Below are 13,543 nucleotides of genomic sequence, written 5' to 3' on the forward strand. Positions count from 1 at the left end.
CGAGGGGTCATGGGGGATTTCAGGGTTTTGTGGCGGGGTTTCTGTGTTTTTTGTAGTTTTGGATTCAAAATGCCTTTTGATTGTGAGATTTTTTCAGAATTTTTGTATGTCTAAATAAAGTTCAAATGGGTCGACCGGGTTATATGGGCAGAAGGAGAGTCCTTTCTGTAATAGTCTATATTCAAATGTGGAAAGGGTGTGTGATGAAAGGTTGAATATTTTTACTGTGGTTGCTTGGTCTTTTTGGGGTGTTTCGTTTTTCTCAGGGGAGGGTTTGTTCTGTTTGGTTGTGTCTAAACAGACTTTCCTTTCTTGTTGTTTGCCTCCCCTACACCCTTGTGTTCTCATTTTCTTTTTCCCGGGTTGGGTTTGTAATACTGGGTGATAAGGGATGGGGTAATTTTTGGGGGGGCTTCCTCGGTGTCTGTAGGTTGGGTGGTATATGTATGGGAGGTAGAGTTCTCGCAGAGCCTAAAAAAGGAACCAGGGCGGTGGCTCCGGGGATGGTATTATTAATGATGGTATGGCCGGCTGTACTCATAATGTTGTATGATGATGTCTCATGTACCGTTATATTGGTAATTGAGGTGTCCAATAGGAGGTTGGTTTCTTCTATGGTCGGGGTGACGTTATGCGGTCTTTTATTGCAGTGGCTATTGTGAATACTGCTGGTTTCCCCAGGTGAGTTGGTTGGGATGGGGAGTGTACTTGTATTGTCAGAGTGGGACCTGGATGGTATATTGTGTTTAGATTTAAAATCAAGGTATTTGGTTCTGAGGGATCTGAATTTCGTTAGGAATTCGTCAGGGGAGGAATTGGCGGTGGTGTCGGGTAACGTGGAGGGGGTAGGTTCACTGTGGGTGTCGTTCTTGGGGTGATGGGATGCAGGTTCTGCAGGACCCTTGTGTGTACGGCCGGGGGGGCAGCTGAGTGGCTGGGTTGTGGTTTCTATTTCGGAGAGGGGTATGGGTAGTAGAGGTGGTGGTAGAGATGGTACCATCCTGATGGTAGTGGTGGGTACAGTCAGATTGGTGTATGTGTAGCGCGGATCCCTACTTGTGGTTTGGATATTGGCTGGTTTACTATGAGCTTGATTGTTAGGTTTTTTTATAGTGGTTGTTTGTAAACGAGCGGGTTTTGGTATTGTATGGTGCTGTAGACCTAGGGTGTTATATTTGTTTTATTAGTTAATTCTACCAATACCACCTATAGCAAAATCTCCAAAGCTGGAATTGCAATGCAATAAAAATTAGTTGCATTTCGAATCCAACACTATTGCTAAAATATTCGTATTGCTGGTATTGTTATAGTTAACAAGTGACCACTACATCTTATGGGTTAAATGTCCACCATCGGTATTACTGACGGTCACGGACATTAGGCGTGGGTGTATGCAGCCACACAAAGCAGGTGGCCACGGCGCCCGCATAAGGATTGATCCATGTTTAATTATTCTGCTGGATGAAGTATAGCTACGTCATTGGGTGTGAAGCGGTGAATGATTATGTGGTTACATCACACTCCAATGTCTGTAACATGTATGTATGGATAGCAGACAAATATCTCTCATATGCACATTGCACCTCTATTTACGTGCTACACACTGTATATCCCACGTTATAAAACCCACACCAACCCCCCCTCCCCCCTTAAACTCACCACCACCTTAAACCCCCCTCCATCATGTCCCCCCCCCCACCTCCTCACTTACACACAGTTTATGAGAAGTAATGATTGACCTCCAGTTTTTCAGTATTCGCTGGTTCATTTACCATAACTAGTGATGAGCAGCAGGTGCTATATTCGATTTCGACGAAATTTGCGAATATTCGATAGAATATTTGTTTTATATTCGTCGAAATCAAATATTCGTCATTCTAGTTATCGCGATTAATATGCGATTTAAATGATCAATTTCAACTTAGCACAGCTATATTTCATATTCGTAAATTCCAGCCTAATATGGAATATAGCAGGTCCAAGTTGAAATCGCAATTCGATTTTTATAGCTTGAATTAATCGCATTGCGATTTCAACTTGGACCTGGTTTACTATGGTTGGCTTGGTAGAATTAGCGAATATGACGAATGTATTCATCATATTCCACAAAACGAAGATAACGAAGTATTCTGCAGCTTCGTTTTAGCTCCCTATTCATCAACTTCGCAAATTCTAGCAATCATATAGGAAAGTTGACTATAGAGACAGCCAAGTTTAATTCGCTATGCGATTATATGACTGCTTTTTTTAAATAAATGGAATAATTATAATACCTGATAATTATTATAATTATTCTATTTATTTAAAAAAAAGCAAAGTAATATAATCGCATAGCGAATTAAACTTATCTGTCTCTATAGTCAACTTTCCTATATGATTGCTAGAATTAGCGAAGTTGATGAATAGGTAGCTAAAACGAAGATGCAGAATACTTCGTTATCTTCGTTTTGTGGAATATGACGAATATATTTGTCATATTCGCTAATTCTACCAAGCCAACCATAGTAAACCAGGTCCAAGTTGAAATCGCAATGCGATTAATATAACTCGAAGTAATCGCATGGCGATTTCAACTTAGCACTGCTATATTCCTTATTAGGCTAGAATTAACGAATATGGAATATAGCAGTGCTTAAGTTGAAATCGCAATTCGATTATTATAACTTGAATTAATCGCATTGCTATTTCAATAGGAGAGAAGCCTTTAAGTTAAAATCGCAATTCACATATTAACCGCGATGACTAGAATAATGACGAATATTCGATCGAATATTCGTGAATTTCGTTGAAATCGAATATGGCACCTGCCGCTCATCACTACTAGAGACTTGAGTATCGGAAACCAAGACCTTTTGGGCCAAAATGGGGCTTTTAATATCAATTGGGATCTTTCTTCTACCACTTTTGTCAGGACTTTTGGTATTAGAGAGAAGGGAGGGAAGGCGTACAGGAGACCCTTCGTCCATTTTTGTGCTAAAGCATCCACTTGCAGAAGTCTGTCTTTGTAAGAAAGGGAACAAAACTTGCTGACTTACTTGTTTTTCTTTGAAGCAAACAAGTCGATTAACAGTGTTCCCCATCTTGCCGAGATCTGGTTGAATACTGTCTGGATTAAGCTCCATTCTCCCTGTCTCAATTTTTCTCTGCTCAAGAAGTCCACTAGATGATTTTCTTTTCCCTTTATATGGACTGCTGTCAGAGATTTTAGGTTTGCTTCTGCCCAGAAAATATTCTTTGTGTCTCGAGAGGAGACTACTTTTTGTCCCCCCCTGTTTGTTCACGTAAGCAACCGTGGTAGAGTTGTCAGAAAATATTTTTACATGATTCTGGACCAGGGATTGAGTGAAATATTTTAATGCTTGCCAGACTGTCTGAAGCTCTTGCATGTTGGAAGATGGCCGGATAAGGCTCTTCTGCCATAGACTCTGACATGTCCTGCTGTTCAGGTGAGCTCCCCAGCCTTGGCTGCTTGCATCCGTCGTGACTACTACTTGCTCCGTCTGCCACCATTCTACACCTCTGGAAAGGTTCTTGTCTTTGAGCCACCAGGTAAGAGCGCTTTACATGGAAAGGAATCTCCAGCTTCTTGTGCAAAGATATGTCTTCAATCCCAGGACCATAACAGGAAGGACTGAAGCGCTCTTGAGTGAGACTGGACCCATTTCCCAGATGATATTGTGGAAGTCATTACCCCCAGAATCATCAGAATCCCTCTTATAGAGGTCTTGCGTAATTTTTGAAACTTTGTTACTCTTCAGACCAGGTCTTTCCTTTTTTTCCCAGGAAGAAAGGAGGACATTAGATGAAAATCTAGGTCTCCGATAATGTGGAACTAGGTCTGACTTCTTCATATTGATGATGCAACCTAATTGTGATAAGGTTTTGACTACAGTCTGTAACTGCAAGAGATGGAACTCTGTCGTTGGGGCTGTTATTAACAAGTCGTCCAGGTACGGAATCAAGACTATTTCTGATCGATGGAAGAAGCTTGTAATCTCTGCCATAATGTTTGTAAATACCCTTGGGGCAGAGGATAGACCGAAGGGAAGAACTTGGAGTTGGAAATGATTGATTCTCCCCCGAATCCAGCCATTTTCAAAAATTTCTGGTAATGTTGATGGATTGGGACGTGGTAGTAAGCATCAGATCTATTGTTGCCATTAACCAGTCTTTGTATATTAGGTTGATTGTCTCCATTTTGAACTTCTTGTATGTTATAAATTTGTTTAGATTTTTCTGATTTATTATCAATCTGAATGACTGGTCTGGTTTCTTCACCAAAAAGACTGAAGAATAGAAGACATTTTTTTCTTCCTCTGGAAGAACTTGGACTATTGCTTTTTTCTGAAGTAAAAGCACAATCTGTGATTCTAGAGCTATTTGTTTATCCTTTTTTAATCGTGAATTCTCCAGGTACAGTATCTTGTCTGGGGGAATACTTGATAGCTCCAGTCTGTATCCCGATGTTTTTACATCTAGTACTCAAGGTGATGCATGAATCTGCAGGCTTGGTTAAAAAAAAATATCTCCCCCGACAGGACCTCTGGCGTCATTGTGTGGTACTTGGACGGGAGGATTTATCCGAGAAGAGGAATCCTCTACTTTTGTTTTTCGCTGATTGCCATGGGGGTCCCTGATTTTTCTTTTTCTGATCAAATGCAGGACGTCTTTGGGCACGAAAATTACGTCTTTGATGAAAAAATCTCGACTCGGTAGGGAAGCCCTTCTTCCTATCAGAGGCCTTCTCTAGGATATCATCTAGTATCTTCCCCAAAAAACAATCCCCCTCACAGGGTATGGCACAAAGTCTATTTTTTCATGCCGCGTCTCCACTCCATGATCTTAACCAAATTGCCCTATGGGAGTCGTTTGATAAAGCTGCGGATTTCGCTGATAATTTCACGACATCTGCGGAAACATCAGCCAGAAAGTTGGATGCTTGTTTCAGGATCGGGATGGAGGCCAGAATGTCCTCCCTTGGCGTGCCCGACTGTTGCGGAAAGTACAGGGAAGGAAAGACAACCAAAGGGAACCAGAACTAAACAACAACAGACTAGGCCCCAAACCTAGGGAACAAAGAGGACACCTCCTAACAATCCATGAAACTATCCCTAAGCTGCTAACAACATGTGCAAATCTCAAAAGGTAGAAATGCACATGCACAGGAACCTGAGACTGCTGAAACACTGCATCAAACCCTCAGCTTAGGGAACAGGGAAATAGGCACACTAGCTCCTTCCAAACTGAAGGAGCTAGTGTCTCCCTGAGGCCTAGTCAGAACAGACACACCAGGAAAAGGGAAAATGACTTAGCTTGAGATGTAACTGGAACAGGTGAACCACCACACAAGCAGAGCACTCCACAGAAGAACTATCAGCCGCAGAGAAACAAGTGAGAGGTGGAACATATAAAGAGCCACCTGACTGATAATGAGCAGCATCTGCGAAGGGGTGGAAACCTGTCAGCAACAATGAAAACAAGAGAGATCTGTCAGATAGACTCCTTAGTCTTCCGTCTATCTGAACTTCTAAGATCTCTCTCAGGGCCAGCGGTGACATAACCCACCTACGGGCACCCAGGACCAACTTTATCAGGGTGGGCTCTGTGAAAGCCCTTTAGAAGCCGATTGGCATTCACATCAGTCGCCGGGACCCACTTTCTTTCCTTCAGACCATAACCCTTCCAATGAATGAGGTATTGAAGGGAACCCTGAAGGACAGGAGAGTCAACAACTCTGGAAATTTGAAACTCCAGATTGCCGCCAACCATGACAAGTGGAGGTGGCAAGGAAGATGGTACAGCAGGTTCCACATAACTCTTTAACAAAGATTTATGGAAGACATTATGGATCTTCCGAGCCTGCGGAAGTTCAAGGCAAAAAGAAACCGGATTAATAATGGCAGAGATCTTGTATATCTTGGACCTAACTTCCAGGATGGCACCTTCAACTTAATGTTCTTAGTGGGCAACCACACCAAATCACCCACATTCAGGTCCGGACCAGACACACGTTTTTTGTCAGCCATACGTTTATACTTATCGCCCATCTTTTTTTAATTGATTTGAATTTTCCGCCAGATAGATGACAAGGAAGAAGAAAATCTCTCCTCATCAGGTATACCAGAGGAACTATTCCCAGAGAACGTACCAAACTGAGGGTGAAACCCATATGCACCAAAAAATTGTGACTTATCAGTGGATTCCTGACGACAGTTATTCAAAGCAAATTCAGCCAACAACAAAAATGAGGACCACTCCTCCTGATTCTCTGCGACAAAACACCTCATATATATCTCCAGATTCTGGTTAGTGCTTTCAGTTTGTCCCTTCGACTGAGGGTGAAAAGCCGAAGAGAAGGACAAAGAAATCCCCAGGCGAGTACAGAAAGCCTTCCAGAATCTGGACACAAATTGAGTCCCTCTATCAGACACCACATCAGAGGGAATGCCATGTAATTTCACAATGTTATCAACAAATGTCCGAGCCAGAGTTTTGACAACTGGCATTGAGTAAACCAGAAAATGGAATAAAGTGTGCCATCTTACTGAAGCGGTTGACGGGAAGGGATAAACAAAGGAAGAAGGGATCCTGAGGGCCGAGTTTGAGTCACCTTGGCACGTGCACAGGTCTCACAAGCTGCCACATAGCCCTCAACACTTACGTAAACCCGGCCACCAGAATCTCAGAGAAATAAGATCAACAGTGGATCTGGTCCCATAGTGTCCAGCAAGGACAGTATCATGATGTCCCTTAAACATCTTGTGACTAAGCTCAGAAGGAACAAACAACTTCCCTGGGGGACAGGAATCAGGTGCCTCTCCCTGAACTTCCAACACCTCCGCCTCCAGTTCAGTATAGAGGGCAGATACAACCACCCCATCAGCCAATATCGGAACAGGATCCTCAGTATCACCCCCCCCCCCCCCCCCCAGGGAAGCTACTTGACAACGCATCCACCTTGACATTCTTGACCCCAGGGCGAAAAGTGACAATGAAATTAAATCTGGTAAAAAAACAAGGACTATCTGGCCTGCCTTGGGTTCAAACATTTAGCCGACTCCAAGTAGGCCAGATTTTTATGATCGGTAAATACAGTAATGGGATGAATCACTCCTTCAAACCAATGACGCCATTCCTCAAAGGCCAACTTAATGGCCAGCAACTCTCTATTGCCCCCATCATAATTTCTCTCGGCAGAAGAGAGTTTTTTCAAAAAGAAAAGCACAAGGGTGCCATTTGCCAGGAGAAGGACCCTGCGACAGAACTGCACCAACTCCCACTTCTGATGAGTCCACCTCAACAATAAATGGCTGAGACACATCGGGCTGCACCAAAATGGGAGCATAAGAAAAATATTTCTTTATAGTGGAAAAAGCATGTAACGCCTCTTCTGACCAGACAGAGAAATCCACCCCTTTCTTAGTCATGTCAGTCAGAGGTTTGACAACAGTGGAATAATTCCAGATACATTTTCTGCAGTAATTGGTAAACCACATAAACCTCATAAGCGCTTTCTTATTCTCGGGCAGATCACATTCCAAGACCGCACTGACTTTTCGGGATCCCTGCGAAAGCCTGAAGTGGAAAGCAGGTAACCCAGAAAATTAATCTCTTGAACAGCAAACACACATTTTTCTAGCTTGGCATCTAACTTATTCTCCCAGAGGATCAGCAAGACTTGTATCAAATAACATCAACAGTAGAAGAAAAAGAGAGAAAACAGGCAGCACTCACCGAATCTTCATTAAATTGTAGCTTTATTCCGAAATCTTGGCAACTTAGCTCCGGGAGTCAGATTGACAGGGCAATCATATTCTCTATGAGGGGACAACTCCTGATCCACACTCTCAGTGAACACATCAGAAAAATCTGACAGAAACGGGGGTAACATCTTAGTGGATATCCCAGCAAGAGATGTGATGAGACGGTTGTCCATACAGTAATCACTCCATCCCTTGATCTGTCTCGCTTGCCAATCAATGATGGGATTATGTTTGGTCAACCATGGCAACCCTAGTACCAGAGTAGCCAGCAGACCCTTCATTATAAAACAAGAAATACCCTCAACATGAGAATCCTGCACCATGTGAGTCAAGATTTTTGAGACAGGGGAGCAGAATCAATAGCGAACACTGAGATCTCTTTGTCCAGTGAGTTAGATTTAAAACCATGTATCAGGACAAACTGGTAATCCAAAAGGTTAACCCCTGCCCCGCTGTCCAAAAATACCTCCACATCAATATTTTTGGAATCTAGTGCCACCCTGGCAGGCAGGAGAAAACGGGTACTACCGGTAAAAGACGAGCATACTCTGCCAAGAGTTAGAGAACAAAACTTATTGGTAACTCCGTTTTTCTTTTTATTCTCGCCTTGATATTTTACATAGGGACAAACATTAACAAAATGACCCCCTTTACCACAAAAAAATAAAGTTTCTTTCTAGCCCTGAAGTTCTTATCACCAGGGTCTGGAGAGACCCGTCCCAATTGCATAGGTTCATCTCCAAACATGGGCTCAGATGTCTCAATACCCCGAGTGTCAGAGGGGACTGACCTCCCTTCAGGTAATACGTCCCGAGAGAACAGAGTATTGCACCTTTTCCTTAGATGTCTATCAATTCGTACCGCAAGAGACATGGCAGCTTCTAATGAAACAGTTTTTTCATGGAGGTCTAGGGCATCTTTTAGTCTCTCAGCTCCTGACAGAACTGACTCTGGAGAGCAGAGTCATTCCACTCAGAATCAGTTGCCCACCTCCTGAATTCAGAGCAAAAGGACTCAGCAGACCGATTTCCCTGTTGCAAGCCGCGCAACATAGATTCAGCCAAAGAAACTCGGTCTGGGTCGTCATAAATAAGTCCCAGGGCTCTGAAAAAATCATCCACCGACCTGAGGGATTGGGATCCAGTCGGCAAAGAAAAGGACCAGGATTGAGCGGCACCTTTCAATAAAGAAATAACGATCCCTACCTTTTGACTCTCGTCACCAGAGGAGTGAGGGCGTAAGCGAAAATAAAGCTTACAAGCCTCCCTGAACCGAAGTTTTCACTTCCTCCGGCAAATTGGTCCGGGAGGGAGATCTTAGGCACAGAGCAGGTCTGGACCCCACTGGCGGAGACAGACGCTTGACACCTTGCAACAGATTCACTGTCACGGATGTAGTAGGAGAGAACACCAAAAGACAATCAAGAAGGAAGGGGAAAGACACTAGGCCTCACCGCTAGGGAAGGAAAAGTGTCACCACCTATAAAACCCTGCTCCTGGCCCTAACTCCTATCCGTATGGGCATCTCTCGATGGTAGAGATACCCATACACGGGAACCTAGAAAACCCTGGTGACCCTCAGATGCCCTAAGGATAATGACAGGGCAGAGACCACCCGTTCCTTCCCTGGTGAAGGAACTAGCGTCTCACTGAGGCATAGTAAACAACCAAAGGGGGGGTAATACAAAACACGACAAGCGGAACACTTAACTTCAGAGGATGAAGGATAAACAGGACTTCAACACGAACCACACTCCAGCTCTTTCAAGACCAAATGAAGCTATCCCAAGCAAGGAGTGATGGGAAAAGTCAGACTAAATAGGGCGAGGTAAAGGTCACATGATCCACACCTGAACAGGATGTGTGGACATACCAGCAACACACAGACAAAGTGAAACCAAAAGAAGCTGTCAGATCACTAATGCGTGGATAATCTTTAAGACCTTCTGAGACCTGTCACAGATGTGACAGTAGCCCCCCTTCTACGGGTGACCTCCGGGCACCCAGGACCGACCTTATCAGGATGAGCTCTCACCAGACGACTAGCATTAACATCAGTCGCTGGAACCCACATCCTCTCCTCTGGTCCGTACCCTCTCCAATGAACGAGATACAGGAGGGATCTCCGGAGAACTCGGGAGTCCACAATCCTACTTATCTGAAATTCTAAATTGCCGTCCACCATGACAGGAGCGGGAGGCAAGGAGGATGGCTCAACAGGTTCGACACATTTCTTTAGCAACGATTTATGAAATACGTTATGGATTTTCAATGCCTGAGGAAGTTCAAGACGGAAGGCTACAGGGTTAACAATGGCAGTGATCTTATATGGACCAATAAATCTTGGGCCCAACTTCCAAGAAGGTACCTTAAGTTAAATGTTTCTTGTAGACAACCACACAGAATCACACACTCTCAGGTCTGGACCACTCATACGTCTCCTGTCAGCCACACGCTTATACCTGTTGCCCATCTTTTTTAGGTTATTTGGGATTTTCCGCCAAATAGAAGACAAAGAAGAGGAAAATCGTTCCTCCTCAGGAATGCCGGAATTCTGAGCACCAGAAAATGTACCAAACTGTGGATGGAACCTATATGCCCCAAAAAACTGCGCCTTATCAGTGGATTCCTGTCTACGGTTATTTATAGCAAACTCAGCTAACGACAAAAATGAAGACCACTCTTCCTGATTCTCTGAAACAAAACATCTCAAGTAAGTCTCCAGATTCTGATTAGTCCGCTCCGTCTGTCCGTTCAACTGAGGATGAAAAGCCGAAGAGAAGGACAATTGTACACCCAGACGAGTACAGAATGCTTTCCAGAATCTGGAAACAAACTGAGTCCTTCTATCGGACACCACATCAGAGGGAATGCCATGTAGTTTCACGATGTTGTCGACAAACACCTGTGCAAGAGTTTTAGCATTGGGTAGACTAGGTAATGCAATAAAGTGTGCCATTTTACTAAAACGATCTACGACCACCAGAATCACAGTTTTTCCCGAAGAATTCTGTAAATCTGTGATAAAATCCATGGACAAATGGGTCCAAGGTCTGGACGGGGTGGACAATGGAAGCAGAGATCCGGAAGGCCGAGTATGTGTCACCTTAGCACGTGCACAGGTACTACAGGCTGACACATAGTCCTTAACACACTTATGCAACCCCGGCCACCAAAATCTGCGAGAGATGAGATAGTCGATCTGCTCCCAGGGTGCCCAGCAAGCACCGTTCAGTGATGTTCCTCAAACAACTTTCCCGGAGGACAAGAGTCCGGAGCATCCTCCTGTGCCTCCAACACCCTGGCCTCAAGATCAAGATAAAGAGCGGATATGACTACCCCTTCAGATAAAATGGGACTAGGGTCATTAGACTCGCCCTTCCCCCCAGGAAAGCTACGCGACAAAGCATCCGCCTTGATGTTCTTAACCCCAGGCCGGTAAGCGACGACGAAGTTAAATCTGGTGAAAAACAATGTCCATCTGGCCTGCCTTGGGGTCAGTCGCTTAGCCGATTCCAGGTAGGCCAGATTCTTGTGATCCGTAATTACCGTAATAGGGTGAATTGCTCCTTCCAACCAATGCTGCCATTCCTCGAACGCCAACTTAATGGCCAGCAATTCCCTATTCCCCACATCATAATTCCTTTCAGCAGTCAAGAGTTTTTTAGAGAAAAATGCACACGAGCGCCATTTACTAGGTGAAGGACCTTGCGACAAGATTGCTCCTACCCCAACCTCAGACACGTCAACCTCAACAATAAATGGCTGAGACACGTCCGGTTGCATCAGAATAGGGGCCGAAGAAAAACATTATTTCACAGCAGAAAAGGCCTGTAATGCCGCATCAGACCAGACAGGAATATCCGCACCCTTCCTAGTCATGTCTGTTAAAGATTTAACCACCGATGAATAGTTCAAGATAAATTTACAGTAGTAGTTGGCAAACCCCAAAAACCGCATAAGCGCTTTCAGATTTTCAGGTCGATCCCAGTCCAACACGGCACGGACCTTCGCGGGATCCATACAAAAACCTGAGGATGAGAGCAGGTAACCCAGAAATTGCACTTCCTGTACAGCAAATACACACTTTTCCATCTTAGCATACAACTTCTTCTCTCTTAGGATCTGTAACACCTGTCTCACATGATCCTGATGAGTCTCCATATTAGGCGAATAAATTTGTATATAAAAGGAATCTGGTTTTTGAACAACCAGAGTGGGAGCCTGCGCTGATTACGGTGTAGTCAAGGGTTTAGAGACACAATACTGACATAAAATTGTGTGGATTGTTACCTTATAGAGAAGCGATATATGCGTAGAGGATCCTCCTTGTCATTTCAGGGAAGCTTGTGTCTGTATGGCTTCTGGTTCAACCTTCTAACGTGAGTGGTGCTCCAGCAGGCAGTCGTCCGAGGGAACCACCAGTTTGAAGTCCAGGAATTTTGGAGTGTGACGTCACCGCACTCTGTATGGATGCCTTCAGGGGACAAAAAACTAGCCAACGCGTTTCTGAGCCAGTCGGGTTCCTTCATCAGGGGTGGTGAGAATAAATAGGCATTCGTTCCCATGACAACCGCTGGTTTATTATAATAACAAGGATTGTTCAACCCGATGTAATCTATGGGTTAGTGTTGTGCATTACTCAAAGGCAAATAGTTTGATCTCCTGGTTTAAGCCATATGGGGATAAGCTATTTAGTTTGAAGATCCATTTACTTTCTTTCCGTGACATTTCATTAATATAATTGCCACCTCTTTTATTGGTGGGCACCTTTTCAATACCTCCAAAAGTAGATCCCGCAAAATTGCCCGTATGATATTGGGCATAGTGGCGGGATAATGGGTGTCCCTCAAATGTTTTGCATATGTTATTGGTGTGCTCTGATTTTTAACTGTCTTTTTGTTCTCCCCACGTATATTTTTTGGCAGGGGCATCTTATATAATATATGACTCCTGTACTGTTACATGTCATGTAATGGTTGATTTTAAATAGAGTTTTTTTCCTTTATTTCCATTAATGGTCCTTTTGTGAATTTTTTGTCAGTTTACAGTTGGCACATAATTTGCAGGGATAAAAACCCTTCTTCATGGTTTGTTTCTGTATAGTTAAGTCCAGCATTCAGAAGTAACCCTTATATAGAGAGATTAACTTTTAATAATACAAAATTGACGTATACTACACACAACAGCATAGGTAGTACCCCCAAGATACTGGGTGGGCCAGTATTTGGGGGGGGAGAGGGAGAAGATAATCCCTACGCTCACACCCTAACCTATCCCTCTGCCCAGGGACGGCCCCTAATGGTGGGGACTCCCTGTCCTCGAGCCTAGGCTACCCACTCCTAATATACCCTAATGGATGCAGGTGGGAGGATGTAAGCCCCAGGGTGGACTCCTATAGACGACAAACCGACAGCACAAGACAAAAAAGTGCCCTATGTATACAACCCTGGTGATGCAGGACATCAAGAGGTACAAGGTGCACTTACAAAAAAATCTTAAAAACACCCTTAATGTGATGATTTCATCGATACAGAAATAGGATAGTTACATCGATACAGCAACCATAATTATATGGTAAACCCCGACGCGTTTCCCCCACAGTGTGGGATCATCAGGGGGTAAATAAGATGCGATATTTAAATAGATGATACAACAAGTAGGATGGGGGCCACTACTATAGAGGGGCCTCCGTAACGTGGGGGTGTAGATCACCGTTATTGATATGCCGAAGTCTATTATTCTTTGATACACAAATTGGATCGACTGATATTACTAAGA

This window comes from Bufo gargarizans, chromosome 1 (genome assembly GCF_014858855.1).
Source record: "Bufo gargarizans isolate SCDJY-AF-19 chromosome 1, ASM1485885v1, whole genome shotgun sequence".
NCBI lineage: Eukaryota > Metazoa > Chordata > Amphibia > Anura > Bufonidae > Bufo > Bufo gargarizans.